This window comes from Helicoverpa zea, chromosome 2, assembly GCF_022581195.2.
Source record: "Helicoverpa zea isolate HzStark_Cry1AcR chromosome 2, ilHelZeax1.1, whole genome shotgun sequence".
Lineage (NCBI taxonomy): Eukaryota > Metazoa > Arthropoda > Insecta > Lepidoptera > Noctuidae > Helicoverpa > Helicoverpa zea.
Genome location: NC_061453.1, coordinates 10,807,247 through 10,828,372, shown reverse-complemented (window position 1 = coordinate 10,828,372; position 21,126 = coordinate 10,807,247). Strand labels below are relative to the sequence as shown.

The 21,126-nt window shown below is 35.4% G+C and overlaps 1 protein-coding gene across 1 annotated transcript in view; it reads right to left on the bottom strand.

The window, feature by feature from the left end:
• The window catches only part of LOC124641839 (titin-like), a 67,482-nt gene that overhangs the window by 34,499 nt on the left and 11,857 nt on the right, over positions 1-21,126 (bottom strand). Inside the window, exon 2 of the mRNA XM_047180079.1 lies at positions 19,860-19,998. The gene's annotated coding sequence lies outside the window, so the exon portion shown is untranslated. The remainder of the gene's footprint in view (positions 1-19,859; positions 19,999-21,126) is intronic.

Here is a 21,126-nt window from a genome sequence, read left to right as displayed (position 1 = left end):
TCGAGGCAGCCGCCATTATGTTCGGTGCGATTTGCAAGCTCGTGATCGGAGCTTAGTTTTCCCTTGTAGGGCGGGTTATTGCGCGGATTATGTAGAGCAGATCATAGGATTATGGTTGCTAAATTGACAGCTGTGGTATTTGGAAGGTAGAGATGAAGACATTTAACGTTCTGGTTTCAAATGCTACTGATAACTGTCGTCACAGAGCTGTACTAAGCGTTTGAGTCTATGTTTTCTGCACAGATAAAACGAATTAACGTAAGTGGAAATCAGTCGAAGTAAAATTCCATTAAACTGGTCGACATTGTAACTCTTTAGAACCTAAGCTAGATTCAAAATTCTGTTAGAAAAAAAATCTCACTCAACAGCTCCAATTTAATTCTCTCATATCTTAAGAGCTTATCAAATTATTTTGGCAAATGAATTGTTTCACCGACCTCAGTAATCTCAATGATGATAATTGTTCAAAGCTAACGGTGGCGGGTTCGTTTCTCAGGAGTGCGTGGGAGTCGCCAATTGTTCGCAGTTACCCACGCGCCCTCTAGCGGCAATACATGACGATGACGTATCAAGCGCTTGCGCAACTAATTGAATTAAAGATTGGATGAGCTAAACTTACATGTTGTGGTTTGGATCTTATTTTTATCGGGTTTTCCGGTTCAGAGGTAATTGAAAACGTATTATTAAAATTTATTTGATTAAATGCATTTTAATGTGCTTATATAATTAGCATGTTTAGGTACTTGTATATTGAGGTTTCTATTTTCATTAATGATGTTTTTATTGAACCTAAACCAATTAAGTAGGTACAATGAGTATTGACGAATTTTTTCTTGCGTTAAAATTAACACCATCAAAGATAAAGCAAAAAGCTTGTTCTGTTCAAAAAGGTATGTGAAATACACAATTATTTTACTTACCGTTTTTATTCCTTACAAAGTCAAATAGGTGACACACGACTTAATAATAGAAACCTACCTAAACAAAGTGCTGTAAATGATTATTAGCTTAACAGTTGCCTACACGACGCAGGCGCAGCTAAGAAAGCCGCTTATCTAAAGCCCGCAAACAATGGAAGCTTCGCGTGAGGACGCGTGTGAGTCATGCCGACGTAAGTTTATTCAGTAACGTCGCATACCAGTGTAGGCATTTGTTTTATACGTACAAATCTAAGAAAGTTGATTTCAGGATTGGCAAAGCTGTCAAAGTTATAAATTGAAGATGATCTGGAATTTGGCTCTCTAAAGTAAACAAAACGATAACGACGAATTGAGAATATCCTCCGTTTTAGCAAGTCGGCTGAAAAGAAAGGAGTAAAACCCAAATGCTTGTAATGCAGGACATAATATAAGACGGAGATGATTTTAGATTTGGAGCTGGTCATGATTTTGCTGAATCAAATCAACTATATCATTGTGGACTACAACTAGATACATGAGTTGTATGTCTCAGTTACGTACAGTCACACAAAAATATAATGTAGGTACCACCAAAGCTTCAAAGTCACAACAGAACAACAATAGCTAATGTTCTGTGACTCTAACGCATACCCAAGTGAATCGATCACACAAATAACTTAGAACTTTATCTGAAAGGTCAGCTGAGTCAGAAGCTATGCACTCTCGCTTGCCTTCTCAAGGCAGACCGTCTAAGTTCCAACGATTTCCTTTATGTTATCCAACACGATATTACAATATTCAACGCAATTTGCTTTATAGAAATCGAGATCATATTAATTAATTCCTGACCATATTCATCTGATATCATTTCCTGTTTTTATGGTGACTTTTCATTTCTGTATTTCTAGTTGTGGCGAGATTATGCTCGTGTTAATGGTACTAGGTTCTTTAATAAGCTTTTAATGGTATGTGAACACCTGGCTCCTGGAAAAGCAGGTTGGTAACATTATAATGCGGTTTCTATCTCCGCTTAGTATTTTATGATTTTATTTTGGTCTCTGATTGGATATTTCTATATTTTCGTAATTTAGATTGGTATCAAATATGTTTGTGGGTTAAAAGTACGAAGTATTATCAAAACCTTAAAGCTGTAGATTATTATATAGACGTATTATGAACTTAAATAACTACAAAACTAGTCATATTGTAGCATCATCGCCTACAGCAAAAAGTTTGTCATTCGAAACCATTCTAGACCTGGCACGAAAAAAATAATCACGTTCAAAAAACGAAGCCGACCCAAAAACTGTTGAATATTTGAAGCGAGCCATCTTGTACGTGGTCGGCCAAAGGTGATCTAGTGATTGATTCTACGTGCCAGTTTACTGCATTTGTATAATTTTTGTCTGCAGTAGGTAATATTATAGCTTATGAAGAGTAGCATATAGCCTTCCTCAGTAAATGGGCTATCTAACAATGAAATATTTTTTCAAATCGGACCAGGACTTTCTGAGATCCAAGCGAACAAACCAACTCTTCAGCTTTATAATCGTGTATTAAGTATAGATAATGTATGAAATCAGCTCAGTTCAGTACAAGGCGTATATTTGGACTGGTGTTTCGCAATAGCATCAAGTGTCGTGACACCAGTCGACCTCGCCGCGACTTTGGCGACCAATAGCAGTCGAAATTATAGAACCTGAAATGAAATCAGGTTTACTAAATCTTACGCTGTGTGGGGTGTAAGATTTCTTGTCGCTCGTTTTATTGTAAGACTGTCATTATGTTACATCATTTTACATGTAAATAAATACTACTAAAGAACGTAACGATTATTATAAACGTGTCCATCAATCAATTAATCTTTCTTTTGAAAGGTAATTTGAGTCTTCTAATCATAGTGCCATTTGGCATGAACTGAAGTGCTTTAATATCATGTAATATCATCACAGAATACAAAACTGTTTGAATGATAAGATTACTCGCCTTTCTCCTTAGTTTTTATTCATATCATTTACAGATCAGGATTAATTGAGAACCTCCACCTTTTCGGAAGGCTTTGGCAAATGATTTTTATGATATTTGAAAAGTTGAAGGAGTTGGATACAAAGAGTCTGAATATCACGTGAAAGAAAAGCGTGACCAATGCATGTAGTGTGTGTAATGTGTGTATTTGGTAAATGTGAACATGTCATAAATTATGTCGTGTTGGCAGCGACCTTGCTGAGTAGACGAATGTATCAAATAGTTTGTGGTATGTGAATGTGCAGGAAATCAACTGAATTACTTACTCTGAATCATACTTCTTCGAGCGGATTTGGCCAAATAAAATGTTTGAGTAACTGCAAATTATACTTTAACAGCGAATTACAGTAACCAATACCTTCGTTGGTTTTAGATTAGAGGTTGAAATTTGACATAATGTATGTGAATTAATCCGTAGTAAATCATAAATGACAATTATTTAGCTTAACCTATTTAACGCAAGAATAAATAAATAAGATTTTACACAAATAGCGAACCCTAGAAGCAAAATTATAGATGTAAACTTCATAAGTATAGGGTTATAACTAATTATATTGCTGGCAAATAACAAATATTTGCGCAAAGCTGGCAACATTACGCATAGCTACGACTCAGTATTGCCATACTTAAGACCAGTTAGTGAGGTATATTCGTATTTACTCTGTGTAATTGCTAGTGGCTACTTAATTGACTAGGCAAATAAGGATAAGTTTCATTCATGATAAACTATTGCTAAGAATTAACTGCTTCTTGAGCTTCGTTTAAAAGATCCGAAGTTTGTTTACGAGAATGAAATTACATAGGTGTCGTCGTCATTATTATAATTAAGTAGGTATCTAGTGTAGTAGTGTCTTTAGTTTACTGCGTTCAATTATTCCTGTAGTCCTAGTTAATAATTGTGTAATGGCTGTAGTCCACTCTAACCATCTTTTACGACTTTTGTTTACTTAATTTTTCGTTTTTTAGTTTTAAAACAGTTGAACATTAAAACAATGTCTTATTCAAATCAAGAAAATTAGCGGTACACCAAGTGTGAAAACATTAGATCTGCACAATAGTTGTCTTACAGTACTTTTACTTATCGATACTCGCCAAAAACTACAGTTATCGAGAAATATCCGGTGTTTAGTTGTGAATCGAATTACTCGGTATTTATTCGGACGGCTGTGTGATTGATCACCGCCATTACGGAGTGGTCACGTAGTCGGAAACGATTCCGTGTCTTGGCTCGTTTCGGGCGTAACTGTAGTGTGTGGTCACTGACCACAGGGCTGCCAGGGCGCTATGGGAATAGATTAACTGTACCTATGTACGTACATTAGGTAGTAGAGACTGATGCAAATTCTTGAGCAAAAAGATTTTATACAGTGGAAACTGTTTGGAATTTCAGAATCATCACTCTTAGTCAGATGTTAAAGGCAGCTGTTTTTCACGTTCCTAGTTTGGACTTAGAATAGGCGAAAGTGGTAATTTCCACAGTAATATTCATTACTTCAGCAACCCGGCAACATTATTCAAGATAATCATATTGGATTGTACGTAGCTGTTTTGATTTAATCTTTCTGGGAGACAAACACCTGAAGTAGGTTATAATATCTCTCCTTTCGATTTTATCCCGTTACTGTCAGTCTTTGCAAGTCCGTTATACCAGTAGGCAATTGGCAACCTTAGTCTACGGGCAGTAATGAGCAGCCCAGAGGTAATCGAACCTCATTGCGTAGGAGTGCTTCGAAATCGACTCAGTTTAGACGCAATCATGTTTTACTGGCAACTTAAAATGTTTCCCATCGAGTTTTACGACAGAACTCGATAGATTTTATGACTTGACAACTCGAAAATGGTACGAAATGGTGCTGGAATACATCGGACGGGATAGAAATTTGAATTGATGGCGTAAATAAATATGGCGTCGTATTTTATTGTTAATTCAGAATGACTTTGGATGGTAATAAAGTACTGAAAATAACAATTGCATCGAAAAGTGAAGGATTTTCAATTTTATTTTCGAAGTTGCTTTGTTTCAGTTGCTATCGAGATTCTATAGCTCATTAAAATTAACAATATAGACGTGCCTATATTTATTTTATTTATCGATATTGCAAGTTATGGTAATCTGCATTGATGATGATAATTGTAATTACATGTAGTTAAGGTAGGTCGTAATTTATAATTATATAAGGAAGCAGGATATAAATAAGGCAAGTAAGCTTTTGTACCTGTTGAACCGTCAATGAGTTATTACGTCATTATGGAGATAATTTAATATGGCATTCTTTGAATGCATGTGTACATAGTACTTAGCATGATTAAACCTAAAGCTCAGTTGGTAATACCACATTTTTTATAGTCTTTGACCTCATTGAATTATTTTTCTACTACGATACAATTAAGAATAAGAACCTTTATTTACAGAGACACGGTATTACATTGTTCAATTAGGTTGCATTATGTAGGTACAGACTTATAAATGTGAGTAGTGTTAATACGTTTTTAAATGAAGTTTACTAAACTCATAAGAAACTTAAAGAAAGTAGGAACTTGGATTTAGTGTTGCTGACTGCTGACAATTGACCTAAGGACCTTTGTGGGTCTCTTCTAATGTGGGTAATAATAACCTAGACAAGATGAGACGTTATTACGTAGCAGATTATGTTAGGTAATCTGTGGTATATAACGTGGATAATGTAAAACCGAAAGGGTTGCAGAGGCCAGATTGTATGAAAACTGGAAACATGCAATAATTCAATGCAGATTGAGAATTTTAAACGTTAATTCTTGTTATTACTACAGTGAAACCAGAGAATAAATAGATTGATACATTATTTGATTTACGAAATATTATGAAAACAATTACAAAATATCTGTTACATCTCAATCAGTTTTGCAGATTACACTCACAAATAAGTAGTTATTAAAGGTCAAAACAAAAGATAGCTCCCAAAACGCTTTACTGGATAAGAGTTGCATTACAAACTCCCCATCAACACGGGCCTGCCTATTAGTTTCTTTCCCAATACGACTATAATTGCCAAGATTTTTTACACTTCCTTTTCTCCCTTATTAGACACTACCTCGTTAGCCAGATACATATCAACAAAGAGACAGATAAATCCTTTGTTAGACACCGGAAAAATATTTCCTCGTCATAACAAAAGTGACCGGTGGTTTACTCTAGACAAGGCTACCCGCGTTCCTGAGCGATGCAATAAATCCGTCGATATCGATCGTGACAATTGTCGAGTGCAACGCAACTTGTTCTTGGTAGTTAGACAAGTAAGGTGAGAAGGTTTACTTGGTATGGAACATAGAGGATGGAAGAGGTATACTATTTAAAAAAAATGGGTCAGAATTCAGTCTAGATTGATTGGGTTAAGTTTGCTTTTTAGACAGGTTTTTAAAAATAATTAGCAGTGTGCCTAAAGCTGCTACCCGTTTTATTATTTAAATCTACCTATTTACATAACTTTCCATCAAGTATATACTTAAAACCAAGTAGTGCAATGCAAATAAGAAATGTCGTTTCAGGCATTTAAGATAACCAACTATGTACTCTAGTATTTTTGGAATCGCTACTTTAATCATTAATTTGTAATCAATTTATTTGTAAGTGGATCTTTTGTACTTTGCCTGCGTTTTGTTTCTTGCTATCGGTTGGCGCGTTACGCGGAAATGTGACAGACTTATCGACCGATTTGATAATAATCATCACGAAACCTTTTGTTGGCTATTTTATAATACTTAATTACTTTCCGGTAATGAGATAGTGACATAATTGTTGAAATGCTTATTGCGAAAAACTTTAGTAAATCCAATGGCTTTTCATTCATTTGCATCACAGTTCTTGAACAAGCTGACCATATCTTCGCCGAAGGAATCTAATCGAATCTATCTACCATAGAGTTTCAACAGCTGCTTTTTAACTACAGCCTTTACTAATCAACAAAACAAACTCTGTCTCTAAACCCACCCACACACACAGGCACACACAACCTCTCGACTTTATTTAACCCACACAACGTTATGTCAGCGACTCACGACCATAGATGTAATATAATAAACAAGATTGCGCACGCTCAAAATACATATTTACGAAAATGAACTCTATTCCAACGCAATAAGGTACTAAATTTGTTGCATAATACACAGAGGCAAATCCGAGCCGAGAGGGATAGTTAGAACGGAGGCTGTTTGTCTCTTTCTAACACCTTGCCAGCATAAAAAAAATGTTGTGATCAACAGTTTTGTCTTCCCAAAAAAACAATTGAATCACATATATTTTTATCTTATTTTAACAATTGTAAGTCAACAAATTAATAAAAATCGCATTAATTTATTATACGAATAAATTATTTATATAAATTATTATTCTTAAAACATAAACAACATAAATTTTTATTTTGTTTTTTTTTTTTTTTTCTAGCGGTAACCCTGAACATTCTTGGCGCGTAATCAGCATTTAAAATTTTGTTTATATTTTTTGTATTAAATCAATTTAAACTATTTAAATGGTGAAAAAGTGTTGTGTTTATACTTGTAAAAGTGAATCCTATGGTGGTTGCAATATATCGTTCCACAGGTTAGCTAATAATAACATTTTCGTAAACCAAACAACTAGGGTGCCCATGAATTCTTGAAATGAGTGAAAATATGGGTGATGGATTTTAAAACTGTTGTACTATTGTTATAGCTTCCCAAAAAATGAAGAAAGGCGACGTAAATGGCTCAGCAGTCTATATATGAAGTAGAAATACAAAAAAAACAGTCTTCACTTCGAATCTTCCTGCTTTTATACTGCTAATTCCTGCTAATTATTAAAAGCCTTTATAAGTATCTTAAGGTCACAAACTGCGTAAGTTAAAACTTCAATACCAATCTGCGTTTAATAATCTTAGCAAATTCGGATTTGTCTCACATAGCTTAATCTCATAGTCACCCTATTAGAAAGGGACAAACAGCCTCCGTACTAACTGTTTCACTCGGCTCGTTTTTTGGGTTTATATGCGCAGTCCTGTTTACTAATATTATGTCTATGCTCACGACAGAGCCTCGATTATGACACTTGCCCGTAAGCTGTCAGTGCGCAAGAATTCGGGCGCAGGCAGGCCACGCCCCCTCACCTCGCACAATGCAGCTGAACGGTTGAACTGAATGAGCTCGCGAGCTGATTAGCATCTAATGAACGTGAGGAATGAGCGAATTGAGCTGTTGCTAACTGATGGGGTGTTGTAATTCTAAATTTGAAGTGGGGATGTTTTGAATAAGGAATTCAAATTCAGAATGCCAGCATGCAAAGGATTGAAATTCGTTATAGTAAGTAGTAGAAAGAGTAATTATATAGTAGGTGTAAAATAACAAATTATACAGGGATCGCAGGAGAAAATATACTGATTGAATTTACCAGCATGACTCAGGGAAATAAGAGGTCACTTTTGAAACGATGGGAATTAAAAAGATAGCCAAGACAGTTTTCAGTCAAACAGCTGAAAAAAAACGTAACATATAACATTGCGCCAATAACAATTACAACAATTTGTGTTAACAACCCACTCAAAATTAATGAATTAACACACATTTCGCCAATTACACAGAAACAGATAGTTACAACACATTGTAGTTGACTTAATATTTACTTGATAAACTTGGGTGGTCGAGATATCAAGTTATTACACAAGTAACTTGGCTACTTTTACTTGACAATGAACTGGTGTAATGTGCTTAGTGACCTCGAGGGCTGATCTTATTGATCTATATTCAGTAGCCATAGGGCTTTGCAGATTAATCGTTGAATGATTAATTTGAGGTCAGTTTATTTTAGGGTTATCACCATCACCGTACTTGATGTAGGTATAATAGTTCAGTTACATTATTTGGCACGACAAGTTTTTATTAATTTAGTAAAGAAACCTTGCTTATTTAATAAACCTTTTAAATATTACATTTCGTAAAAAAGAAAAGTTAAGTATAGCGGAATTATATTCCAGAGTGCCATTTCATATACTTACCCAATTACTATAAATATATTCTATAATTCAACTATAATACTTTTTTTACGAGAGCTTGTTTTGGCCTGTATATTTTTTATCCACCAATAATATCGTAAGTATGTAAACAAATATATTAAGAAACTATCTAGCCCTATAAAGGCATGCGCACGCGTCGCTCGCACCGTTACTTCCGCTGCAGCCGGACACCACGAATGTGAACGGCTTTTGTAGCCGATCGATAGCCTCCATCGATATATATACCTTCTATTTATAACTTTATTGAATCTTATATTAATAATAACAAGACATGATAAGGGAATAATTATTGTGATTTTGTGGCTTTGGGATAATTAGCAGAAAACTTTAAAGGTTGATGATGATTATGGTGATAACTGTAGGTAGGCAAATGTTTATTATAATCGTAATCAAGGTTGTATATCTACATCACATTAACAATGCTATAAATAGTTAACAAATTAATACACTGATGACTTATTTGGCAAATTGTGAGCACACCACAAAAGAGATCCTTGCGACAGATTTCCCTAATTTTCTTTACAATCTCCTCAAACATGATATCAAAGGCCTACAAAAAAGCTTTACATACTTTTACTATCACTAAACATTAGTGGGTTATCTTACGCATATTGAAAACGAGAGTGATGCGTGGGCGCAGAGTGAGTAACGATCACCGTGAAGGAGGGAATGTGCATTGTTTTGGTACAAATCATAGGCGAAATATTTGTATTGATAGCTTAGAATGTGGGAGGAGTGTGCATAGGATGCGGATGCGTCATGTGATGGTACTAGTGATACCTGCATAAAGCCGGTAGGTAGGTATGTAAACTTTTTTTGGAGGTTGAACTATTCTAAACTAGTCTGGAACCTGACGATGCTCTTGCTCTGATATCACATCACATCTTTGAGTAAAACTAGGTCGGAAGGAAAACGCTCTCATACCGAGAAGGATTGAGCTTTAATCACCACAATTGTTCAAGGCGGATTGGCCGTTTCAAAGTAAAGTCAGTCAATGGCACTGGTGACAAAGATATAGGCATATACTTATGAAAATTACATTCGTACCTAGGTATCTAGGTACTTGCCTGACCTGAAATTGAACCCGCATAGGCACTTATATTTAAAAGAGTCTGGTGCTTTAAACCTCTAGCCACCACGACCTCGTTGGTGGGAACTGGGAAGTTAAGTGAAACATAAGCATATTTTCTTACAGTCATTAAACTGTACAAATAAGTAAAAGTGAACTTCCCATTTTCTATTAGCCTTCAGTCAACTCTATGCTAATTTAGCTAAACACTTAAACTTTCACGTTTCACGCCCTAGGGACATAACACCACTTATGTTAGACAACTATATAACGTCTGTCAGTTTATATTGGATAATTATTTCTATTGAATTCCAATCTAGAAACTAGAGCACACTTCTATTTACCCTAAGAGTATCCACACACTACAAACTTTTGGTCGGCCGATGGTTTGTTTGGGCTCATAAATCAGTATGAAGATGAATGGTAGTATGCACGTTGCAAAGATCAGATATTTAGCCGGTAACAGAACGTTTGGAACAATGATGTTCTTTTAAAAAAATGTACCAACAGGTTAACTGTTGGCCTACTGTTTATTCTGCAGCGTATGGGTACTCTAAAGGGCTCGGCTTGAAAAGGAACTTGTAATTCTACATTGCCAATCACAGTTCCATGTAACCAGCTCCCAGGTGGTCTAACTAGAATCCATATTACGTAAATTAAGTCTGTCAACTAGTGAGAATTTCTTCATGAAAATCAATTGGCTTCACACGAGCTTTACACAGACTTTTTTAAACATGCTTGTGTTATAATATATCGCCAATAGTTTTTGTGTCAAAGACTAACATTCATACTTATAAATTTTCGCATTTAAAAGTATTAACTCAGCACATTTCCGTGTGCTGATGTTGCCAAGTTGAATATCTTGGCACTGATTACATATAATTTTCACATTTTCTAATCAATGAAGAATAAGTTCCAATAATGTAAATCAGAGAAACGGATTGGCCAATATATACATAAAATAATTTCACCTGAGTATTGGCCATACTTTTCGCCCATATAGAAGGTGTGACCTGAGCCAAGTAAGTAAGCCAAATACATGTTATATTAGACATGTGACGAAACTTCATAATTTAGTATCTTCCGTAAATTGTATAACATAGTGTAGTTTACGCTAGGAGTGAGTTGACAGAGAAATCGCAGCAAAAATTTGGCCATTTCAGTTATTCTTTATTTTAACGTCGCGTACCTAAGTCAGGTTATTTCAGTAATTTTGTTTGTTAAAAGTAAATCGTTTGAATACTTAACGAAAATAAACATATTACTCAGTATTTCCATATAGAGATTCATCAATTTGTGTAGAGAATAATTCAAATATTACGAGCCATTGTAAATGCATAGACGACAATGTTTTATTACTAGACTTTTGCAATACATATTACATTGGAGGAAAGTAGCTACGAATGAGCACGAGTATTAACACGCGCCAATCATAAAATAGAAAAGTGTAACGGAAAGTAAACATTAATTATATTAAAAGCAACACGAAAATCCTTACAAAAATATAAGAAACTGTACATTACAAATCCCAACACTCAGTCTAAGAATTTTCTTACAAAACTTAATTGGCCTTACCCAACTTTCGAGTTGTCGCAGCCGCGTCGGTTTCTCACGTCAATGATAAGAGAATACTTGACAGATATGTCATTAGGCATGTATGTAGGTCTGCAATTACGGTTGGATTATGAATGTTATGTACTCGACAATGTTTGTGTTGCGTTTATTTGATTGACATCAATAGTTCGTCGAGTCTGTTTGTGATAAGTGAAAGTTTGTGTCGATTTCGTGGGCTTGTCGCTTGCTGAAGCGATTTCAGTAGATCGAATCATATTTTATACCGGGTTTCAGTTAGATGTTTTCTTTCCTAATTGTTTTTTGTTTACTTTGGATTTCAGAATTTTACATTAAACAGGTTCAGATGTTACAGTAAATATAAGGACAGTGGTTACCTGGATAAGATTAGTCATATCTTTTCTTAAAATCAGTGCCTAAACAACCTTGACTGATCCGTCACTAACCAAGACTTTAACAACTAAATTATAAATCTTCAATGCTATTTACAATGACAAATTATATCCCGTCTTTAAACCACAAGAATAAGTTATATCATACAAGTTATCCGGAGGAAGGAAACGGTTTTTATATACATACATATGAACATATTATTATATATGTGTATGATGATTCAATTCCTCGTATCTGAAGGTTAATTCTTATGTTTATTTAATGGGTACGTTTGAAAGTTAAAGGACCTTGGAAGACGTTAAAAAGGTTACTGCTTGAATAACTTTAATTGGATGACACTGAAAAACTGTTATCAAAATGTGCACTTGTAATATTAATTGAAAGTAAAAATAGTCTTATAAATCCTTGCTACTTAATTATAAATGCGAAAGTAACTGTCTGTATAAATCGTATTGAGCCGGAAAAAGAATAGCCTACTACTTTTTACCCCGCTGTGGAAAGTTGTCCCGGGATGTTAGAGAAACTGCGAGGAACAGCTACCAAGCAATATAATCACAAACGAAGAATAAAGATGGCGTCTAACACCGTCTAAAGCACCAAACAAGCGTAGTTAAGCATATTAAAGCACGGCTCATCGCCAACGAGCATTGAAACGCTAAATTGATTGTATAATGCACTGTAAACTGTAATGTTTGTCCGGCATTACGTCACTCGTGACTTTCTACGAGAAGACACCTCGGATTGGGAACGAGAGGTAATGATGGAAAGTATTGAACACTCGACGTGTTAGTACACCTGTGTGAAATTTACGATCCTTTTCATTTTGTGCGGGGGACTGTTAAACGGGAAATTAGAAACAAGTAATTTTGAAGACATCATCATCTCCCGAGCCTTGTCCACAACTTAATTTTGAAGACGAAAAGTAAAAAAAACAAAATTTTTGACATGAAAACTGGATCTAGACTTTTTGAAAATGATATCCGCACAGCTGAAAGAGTTTATTTAAAATGAAAAATTATTTCAGTGTTAGAAAGCACATGTTTCTTCTTTTATGCTGATGCAAAGTAGCTGCTGAAACTAATGTTTCATACGTAGAGCATTTGCTTAACAGTAACAGGAAAATAATAACAATGACCAAAAAATAATGTAAAGTTAACTTACAAATATAAAGAACGTCATCTAGATCGATGTAATATTAATTGAATTTGAGATTGCTGTACCCGTTGTGATGTTGCATGATATAAATGACATAAGATGTGCACTGAAGACCATCATATTCGCGTGTGAGTTATAAATAAGAAAGTATATGAGCTTGTTACTTAATAGCTTTAAATTCAATAAAACAACTATAAAAGAAGACGATAAACGAAGTAATTGTAGATTACTATCAGAATTCATGTTACAGTATTTATGTAGAACTTACTTATTTTACTGAAATACTCGTATCTTCCGCTAAAGAGTTTGACATTCATCTCAAGAACAACTAGACCTATTTGTAGAATTCTTTCAGTTGGTATCAGATAGTTCATTTCACAAGCTAAATCAGGGTTTCTCTAGTCTCTTATCAAAATTCATAAAACGGATACGACCCTTTTGAAGTTTAGCTCTTCTCAACACTGTTAGCGATTAATTTAGTTAAAAATAAATGGAAGGCTCAACAGTCCTGCCTGCCGGGGCTACGGGATTGTTCGAAAGAGTTACCTCGGCACTGATGCATAAAAGCCCTACGACGGGACACGACGGTTTTTAGTCCGTAAGAGTCTGACACTCCCTCACCGCTGCTAACCCACAACGGGAGGGTTATTTGATGATTTTTGACGACAACAGTCCTTTCTCGAGACCAGAAACTAAGTACCTAATCAGACCAGCCTACGAGTTACAATGAAAACAAGACAATGCTTCATAGAAAGCCGGTATCAGTGAACGGATCTAAATCTAGTTTTTGCTAGAACTAGTTACGGTAACCGCTGTGAGATATACCGCCGTAACTATAGTTACTATAGTTGCAAATTATATAGTTGTTTCATTACGTTTCTTTGGTACGCTGTTATTGATAGATCTGTCTGCTTTTTTGCTAGGTTAGTTAGTGTGAAATATAGCGTAGTTAGAAGTACTGGAAAAGGTTTATATTAATCTACTTCCCACTAATATTGTAAACGTGAAAGATTCTGATTATTTTTCACCCAATGCGGTTGAAACCGCTGGCAGAATTTATATTTAAATGTATTCTCAATTTTAGCTTTAGGATTGCTATACCGGTTTTTTAAAACATAAGCCACATAAAAAAGATATTCCTCGTTAACCAGTACTGAGTTCAACAAACTCGTATGTAATACCTTGGTAAGCAATTAGACGTTTGAGTAAAAGCGAGTCTGCTAATAGGAGATCACTTTCGCACCGAGTATGGCGTTGCCCCATCACTGGCTACTTGAAATACCACATGTCAAGGCTTTCAATGGCCTGTTGACTTAAATGGGTAGGGCATCTTCATAGCTGAGTGCAAGTGAACGTGGTGCAAGAATATTTTCTCTCTAAATGGGCAATACGAAAAACTGTAGTGTTGTGTTTGGAAAAGTTTTGAGGTACCTATTTGACAATCGCTAATACAGCAGAATGTTTTAAAGGAAATGGTGATTCTCTGTACTTTATTACCTCTATATCTACTCTATTTATTGACTAGATTCCACCTCTTCTTTTACCGGTGTTTCGTGGACACTACTTTAGGCACCTGGATAAAAATATAGCTTTCTTCTATAAATGGGCTATATAACTCGGAAAGAACTTTTCAAAATGTAAGAAAATTTGTTCCTGAGATCGTGTTCAAGTCTTTAGTAGTCTCGTCCAATCAAACTCTTCCGCTAATAGCATCATATCAGTATATAGATGTGAGATTTAATACAGGTGATCACGGAGTCGTCCCTAACATGAAGACTGGCTGCTAAACAGTAAAGGTCTACATACAATAACCTAATGAGCACATCACATTCCTTCGTAACCGCTAGTTATTGACACGTGAACGTTTCGAAACAGATGAACGGATCACGACACGAACCGTGTTTGCGATTTCACTATCTCCCAAATATTTGCAACGCTTTGTTTGTTTATGATGCTAAAGATGAATTCACGATTGTGGTTGTGACGAAAATGATTTGACATAATTTACGTTTATATAATGCTGTCACATGTGTGGTCAGCTGCTCTTGGTCAAGTAAACCAGCACATTCGTTGTTTGAAGTAAGAACAGCCGATTGAGAAAATGTTCCTGCAGATGAAAATGCTAGCAAAGTTCATGTACGAATTCAGAATATGAAGGTGAAGTTCCTAACACTGTGTAGTACACAAGTATATCTTCGATATCCTTCGTGATATAACAAAGACATTTAATACTGGTAAAATATAATAAAACTTTGATCAATGTGAACTAAACTTGCTTCAGGAGAATCGTAAGGAATAAAGAGGAAATTAATTTGAGGAAGAATCTATAGTGGCACTAAATATCTGCCATTTAGGGTTCTCTTTAACAACTTATCTTTGCAACTAGGTGCGCTTTACCAAGAACAGTAAGGGGTGCCGTGTAGCAATAGTGCGTGAGATAAAGATCGTTATTTTCTTAGCATTGGGCGGGTTTTGCAAATAACTTCTATGCCTACGTTCTAAATATACATAGTGTAGTTCTATGTGTCCCTATCATATGATTTAATGGCCGTGCATTGTCGTGATCATTATGAGGCCCGTTCACCGGTCTATGCGTACAGGATGGTGCTTTTTGTGTCACTGTTTTATTATTAAGAGCTCAAGAGCAAATAGTTTTTTTCCTGAATTATGATAAGTGTAGCTGTTTTCGAGCCTCTTAGAATGCTACTGAAAATAAAAGGTAAATAAGAAAGTAAAGTGAAACCTTCTATTATGAAAAGTTATCACTGATTAATTAAACGTTTAGTTTTCAGTAACATGTTTATTATATTTCTTACACAAGCACAGATAAAAACGCTAAAACTATCCATTGTCTGAATTACATTGTATTTATAACTTTACTTCAAATAATAAACTACGGCGATTGAGTATTCTATTATGATTTTTAATCGATGTATATACCTATTTGTATAAAACAATGTCCTCATAACCGTGACATACTAATTCAATTTCACTTGTTTTATATTTAAAAATGATGAAGAATTAAAATCATCATTATTATTTCATCACGTTGGCAAACCGATTTGTAACGCACGTGAATTGTGGATTTATGGTTTCGATAGCTGTAGCAGTAATTTTAAAAATAATTTTACCTCTAATTTGCAATAATTAAAAAGCCGCAGACAAAACGTTAGTAAAATCTAAACGTAAGCACTTCACGAGGTCGTTAAATGAGAAAAAAAAGTTGTAATTGAAATTAAGCCTAGAAAGTGAAGATGGCTTTATGTTAAAACGTTAAATACCGAACATAGTGTTGCAATAAACTTTTTATTAGTGCCGTTGTACGAACACTTGGAAAGCAGTTCCACCATATTGGGAAAACAGCTTACTACATAAACTTTCTGTTGTCCTGGTACCTCGGGTGGGGCAGCCAGCATTTTTTCACTTTTCTCTTCAATTGAGATTGGATGAGCGTTGAAAATCTATAAAAGTAGACGTTTCCATAATGGTCTATACTTCAGTATAATTGCTCTCATAGCGACTACTATAGTTCGGCCATTCAGAGAATGCGTTCCTGACACGTCGCGATTGAACTGACGACGTAATAACATTCATTGATTATTGATATAATAATGTTGTTTTAATGCTCCTCAATTGTTAAAACGGTAAACAACCAGCAAAAATATTTTTATCGTAACTGCAACGCCATTGCAAAGTTACGTCGTCAGTTCAATCGCGACGTGTCAGGAACGCATTCTCTGAATGGCCGAACTATAGGAAAACTGCAATAAGCAAGTTGAACGACCAAATATCAGAGTAGCTGCAGACAAACAGAAAGTTACTCAACACAAGTATAACAATGTAGATAATTGTTTCCTTATTCGAAGTTAGGTGGTGAATAAATTGTCTAAGAGCTACTAAGTAAGTACTAGCCAAGCAATAAGGCATTAAACATTTTTTGTGGGAATGAGGACTCGTCCAACTGTACTCGACTTTGTTATACCAATTCACTTTCGCTTAGCTTGTTTTATTTTAGTCCATTGCAGAATACTGTTAGTCGTTATTAGATATTTCTTAGTTCAGTTACCTTTTGTGTCGTACACAAAAAATGGTAAATGACGAAACTTATTTAGTGGTCACAAAAATATTTATTCCGTTTCGTGTTGTGACGGTCGCCAAATTTGTCGAGATTGCAGTTTTGAGACCGCGTAATAAATTAAATTTAAAGTAGTTCGAGGTCGCCTTCTTAATTTTTTTTTGGTCAGAATTAGGTTTCATGCAGTAGTCATTTGAATACTTGAATGTACGTACTTGAAAAGTCAGCTCATGTTAGTGTTAATAGAAACCGTGGAATGAATAGTTCGCGCCGAGAATTGTGCAGATTGCATTATAGCAAAAGTAGTCCGATTGAATCTTGCAAATAGCGAATTGTGATAAGAAAATAGTACAATCTATTACTCGTTGTAATTACATACAAAAACCTATTAGCAAGTTTTTATGGCATTCCACACGTGCTTCAATTGATTTTCATGAGAAATATTTACTGTATTAAGGAAATAGTTAAACAAACGTAACTGTAAGTGGGTTAGGTCATCACTAATGCTGACGATGCGATTATCGCGAAGTAAATACAATATTTGCACATTATTTGCGTAAGTACACCAGGTAATTCAACGAGTATTTATTTTTAAAATTCAGCTTTCGATCGCCTTTTGGATTACATAAGATCAGTTAACCCGTAAGTGCTCACACGCACCCTGTGCGTTGCCGACCGGTTCAGAAACCATCTTTAACAGTAATTCGGAAATATTTGTATGTGATAAAGGCAGTAGCGAGAGTTGGAATTATGTAAAAGCGTTGGAACGGGTTCGGTTCTGGTTGTAAGTGGGTCGGCGAGCTTTCTGCGCGCGCGCAGGTCCCTGCCCTCGCTCCGAACTGCCGGCTGAATAGTTTACGATCCTGTGCATGCCTTTCTGTAGCAGGCCTAGGAGTTAACTCCATGCTCTTATTTGAAGCTGTTAATATTACCTGCCTGATCAACTTTGTTTTAATTAGTCCCAGGAAAGCCTGTATGAGCTGGTGCATTACTGGTCCAATGAACTACTACACACAAACTGAAAAAATATTTCCTAAACAATATTAGTGCTATAATTAGGTACCTTACCTACGAGCGATCATCTTACCCGGAATGGTCCAACAAAATTCACATAGTTACGCCTACAATTATCTAAATTATCTAAAATCCATGTAAGTCACGGAAGTTAGTCATCAGCATAATATTATGTAAATGTTGTTGCTAATTACCTGGTATTGATCATATTTCCCCATAGTCAGACAGGTCAGGTGATATTCCATAGCCGTGAGTCGGCACACCCTGTACTTTCCTCGCGATCCCACGGTACCATAGCGTAAGTGGTCAGTGATAGAATACGTTCCGCCCGCGGGACGATACATGGGACCACACGCATGTGTGCCCTCCTAGGAACACATTAGCATTTTAGGGTTAATTACGCCCTCGAAGTTTTATTAATGGTATGACAACATTTCTTTAAGATTTACGTAATAACAGGGCCATGTTTCACTTGGGATTATGTCACAATTTTAAGGTTAATGTAAAAATTATTGGATTGCTTACCTAAGTAGAAATTGATTGGGATTAAATAACGATTTGAATTTTGTATGAAGGTTTCACTTTCACTTTGTATGAATAAAAATCTTATAGAGCTCAGGCGATTAAGAACAACCGAAATCTTCGGCAGATGACACATGTAAGTAGTGACATTAAAATGATCGAAATACAGCCTAGCGACCTAAATCACGCAACAATTTCTCATGGCGGAAAATAAACTGTCACACGTCCGCGACCTTAGCCATTGTTGTCAAGGACAGTAATCAAATCGCAACGGAAATATCGCCGGAACAGCCCCATCAACTGACAGCTCGCCGCCATATTGCCCGCCATAATTGCAAAAACGCAGGAAAACTAGTGCTGTCAACGAACCGGAGTTTCATAATCGATTCGTTATTACTGTAAGTCGTTAATTGTTGTTTTGTAATTTATCGTAGTTACAATAAAATGTGTTGTTGTATGATTGGTGTGAATATTAACCGTGAAGTGATGAAAGGTTAGGATTACTTGCAATTTTATTTCGACATTCGTTAATTATGTTTGGCATTGTAGGTTAAATAAACGAAGTAATTTTATGGTGATGTAGGTATCGAGTTGTTTACGTTCATAAAGACTTTTTATCATATTGCAACAAAAGTTTCTGCTTATTTATAGTAAAAAGAGAAGCGATCAAAGTCTTAATTAAAAAAGCTGAGGAATAAAAAGTTGTACAAGTTCAAGCGGAGCCGGATGTGTGAACCGGTACAGAAGAGGCCTTCAGACCAACTGTTATGCATTACGTTATGCATAACGACATTATGTAATTTGGTCATACTCATCGCTATCGATAAATATTTTAACGGTTACCAGAACTTTATTGGAACTGAATAAACTGTCAATCATGGCGAAATCGGTTTTAATTTGCCAAGAATATGGAAATATGTTCAACGTTGTTTTTGAATTGGATTTAAGATAGGTATCCGACAAGTTTTAGTGTCCAAGCGGCGGCAATTTGAAGCAATCAATCTGCGCAATTGCGTAAAGCCTGATCCTACGTAATGTTGGATAACAAGTTCCGAACTGTAATATATTAACTTCAAAAAAAAATTTTTTTATCAAAATATATAATGTAAACTTACCAAGGCAATACAGCCTAGTAGAGAAACGTCGTCCAATGTATCCGGAACACAGAGCACTTCACTACAGTCGATAATATCACGCTAGTACTATCAGACACACTCTATAACATTTCACAGACAGCGACAATCCTTTTGCAATCTGTAACAATACAAAAATAAACTTAAAATAATGAAAAACATTTTTCAAAAAAATTGCAAAATTCATCGACATCATAGTTGGATAAGTCAGTAGAAACGTAAACTTAAGAATATTTAATTTGAAATAAATGACTACTACGACTACTAGTAAACGACAACTCCCACCAAAAACATTAAATGTAAAAAAAAGCCAAGCCTCTACGCAATTCTTCCACCGTAAAAAGTTTTGAGATCACATAGAAGCCAAGTCCTGTTCAACTTTATTTGTAATAATAAATTAATATTTTGTGACTATATCAATAGTTTTGTTCACATTCCGTTATTATTGTCTAGTTAAAGTTTTAAGGTTTTTATAATTTTCCCTTTATATGTAGCTAATAAATTATCTTGGTGCCAAATTTGAAGGTTCTAAGTTTGCTAGAAGTACCTTAGATTTTTTTTGACTGATTTTTTGTAACTTTGATCGCTCATAACTCGTAAACTATTTATTTAAATGTCTTGTAATTTTGAGACTGAGCTTGTTCTAATACATACTCTTGGTCATCGAAAACCTAAACTCCTAGCGTTGTCCACATGGAAGATACAGGGGGGTGAAATAGCCGCGAAACGCTTCGAGAAAAGATGGTACGGCCGTGCCCGCTTTGCTCAAGTCTTGGCGAGGGCACTGCCGTGCCCTCAGATATAGAACACAATGAAGTAATAACTCTTTGAATATTTTTCTTTATTGGTAACCATATTTATTAAAATGGTCAGAGATATCTTTCCGTAAATTACTAATTTGTTAGAAAACACAGAAATATTTTCCTTCCGCATACCATGACATATCTTTTTTTTAGTCCATGGTGAATCTACTATGCCAAATGAGTACGTCACTTTAACCTAATCATCAACAACTGAGAAGCCATAAAGGTTTAGGTTTCCCAAAGTGACCCGGATGCGGTGAGAAAATGCAAAATGACTCACAAGGAAGGTCAACGCATGACAAGAAATTGTTCGTAGTTCTCTAATGACCTTACTGTATCGAGTTGCAAGTATGCAAAATAAAGCGACTGCGCACAATATCAGTTGGCATAATATTCATGATAAAACGCGTTTAATTTAGTTGTATTATAGCATTGTTATTGTAAAA